Below are 2,454 nucleotides of genomic sequence, written 5' to 3'. Positions count from 1 at the left end.
CACGCCTTGCGTAATGATCGTATAAAGTGGGCAGTCCATTGTAAACAATACGTTACGCGATAAGCTGTCCATAGTAAACTATAGACTTCGCCTCCTTATATCATTTCACGAACCTCGAAATGGGTTTCCATATATCATTGCGTCGCTTCGTAATTTTAATGATTCACTTTATTTCAGTTTGTGTTTGCATATTTCAAAATGTAAAACTACAGTTATAGTATATTGTCTAAATACGTTATATCGTATTATTTTTAAAATGAAATAAATATTGTAAATAATGTTATTCATGTTATTTCGCCAAAGGATGTCTGGCGAGATATGTATGTGAGTTGAATGTGCAATTCGTATGGCGTATGTTTTTATATCATCGTAACATATCTGTGAAACTTGCGAGATTTACTCAGGTTACGCCCATGGAACGCCCATCTTACGCCCTCTCCTTCGCAATGAAACTCTCCTTCGCAATGAATTCTGCTTTTACTGTTCTGGTTATATTTTGTTATTCTTTTTTATTGAAATCGTACAATAAATATTTTTACGCTCTTTATTTAGATATTTTCACTCATTTGTCTTATTACGAAATTGCGTATATGTTTTAAACAATGTTCAATGTGCAATATTTGTTAACCAATCATATTTATTGTTATATTATTTCTGTTACCATAATACCTTGCAATACATTTATGTACGCATATTTATGAGTACTTCCTTAATATTCTCCAATCACAGCGTATTTTACATTTTACTCTGGTTACATGTATATTTATATAGATATCATATTTTATTCTGTGAGGCAGTTGATGAGATATTTGAAAATTGTTGCTGAGAGGTTTACAGTTGTGGAGAATGAAATCCTTGTATCTGCTCTGGAGCCAAACTATGACATGCTTTTTGGACCACAGAGGCGTGACACTAGTTTAAAGACAAGGGATGCAATCTGGGAAGATATTGCTGAAATGGTTAATTTAAATGCCACACATATAAAGACTGTTGCTCAATGTCGCAAAAGGGTTGCAGACATTAAAAGGAAAGTTCAAAGAAAGAATAAGAGGAGGAGGCGATTTTTAAAATATGAAAGAATATTTATTAAACTTTTAATGTCTGTAAACCCTAATGTGGACATTGAGCAACAGTCGACTTCAGCATCATCTTCCCAGACTTCTCCCTTGTGTGAAGAACATGTAGATGTCTCTGTTGGCCCAGAAAGTGATGTTTCACAGCAAAATAATTCTGAGGATGTGGATGAAGGTAATTTTTTTTTTATTTTAATTTATTTAGTTAACATATCATGTTCCTTATAAAAAATTACATCAAGTTTATTTTAATTTAGTGCAAGAAGTTAATACATCACCAGCATTACTTGCTGAAAGCACTGAGGCAGCATGTGGAAGTGAACAATTTGAAAATCCAGCAATTCAAAATATTGAATTCATCATTACCGGTATATATGTGGATATTTTTGTTTTATAATCATTTAGCATGTAAATTTAAACATCAATTTAAAGGGACAATGAACCCACATTCTTTAATTTGTGAATAAGATACAGCATGCAATTAAAATCAACTTTCTAGTTTACTCCTATTATCAAATGTTATACATTCTCTTGCTATCTTTCTTCGAAAAGCTATAATGTAGGTTTTTGGCAATCAACCTGGGTTGTTCTTCTTGATTGTTGGATAAGTTCACGCACAAATAAACAACTGCTGACCAAAATAATTGCTGGCTCCTTAGCTTACATGCCTTCTTTTTCAAATCAAGATAGCAAGAATATTATGAAAATTTGATAATCGGAGTAAATTAGATATTTTCTTAAAATTGCATGTTCTATGAGTGTGTTCAGTGTCCCTTTAAGCGTTGTATTTTTTTTAATATATATTCCTTTTTTTATATGACAAAGTTCCCTATAGACCAATATGTAAATCCCCTGATCTATAACATGTTAGGATATCTCCTTACATCTGCTAAGTTTAACCCCAAAAACCTTCTTCAGATTTGTAAATAATGTGAAAAGCACTTGTAATGGATGGTTATTAATTATGCCTCCATAAAAGGGATTTGTTATACATTAATGGATGCACAATATTTTATTTTCAATACTTGTAATATAGAAATTAATATATAAATATGTTTCTAAATAATTTCATTTTATTTTTTTATAAGATGATGAAAATGCAATTAGTACAAATGTGGTTGATGCTGCCAATGGAGAAGATTCTCAACCACATGAACAAGGTATGTATTCATTTACACCTTACCATGTTAATTTGTATGTTAATAAAGAATGTCACTTATATGTGTGTGCATTTTTAATTTAAATGTAAAAATAAAATTGTCACAGTTTTTATTTTTAACACATGAACTATCAATTCCTTTTTTATTTTTTTCTTTATCATAACAATATTTTAAATATGTGCTTAGTGCAATTCAATTTTAATGTAGTTTAATATGATATT

General features: G+C 30.4%; 1 long non-coding RNA gene across 1 annotated transcript; it reads left to right on the top strand.

Moving 5' to 3' along the window:
* Window positions 1–1,338: 1,338 nt before the first annotated feature.
* On the top strand, window positions 1,339–2,234 carry LOC128652053 (uncharacterized). The gene is made up of 2 exons (XR_008401254.1): window positions 1,339–1,441; window positions 2,162–2,234. It is a non-coding gene; the product is annotated as an uncharacterized LOC128652053 (long non-coding RNA).
* Window positions 2,235–2,454: the final 220 nt, after the last annotated feature.

This window comes from Bombina bombina, chromosome 3 (assembly GCF_027579735.1).
Source record: "Bombina bombina isolate aBomBom1 chromosome 3, aBomBom1.pri, whole genome shotgun sequence".
In the NCBI taxonomy this organism is placed as follows: Eukaryota; Metazoa; Chordata; class Amphibia; order Anura; family Bombinatoridae; genus Bombina; species Bombina bombina.
This window is presented reverse-complemented; position numbering and strand designations above follow the sequence as displayed.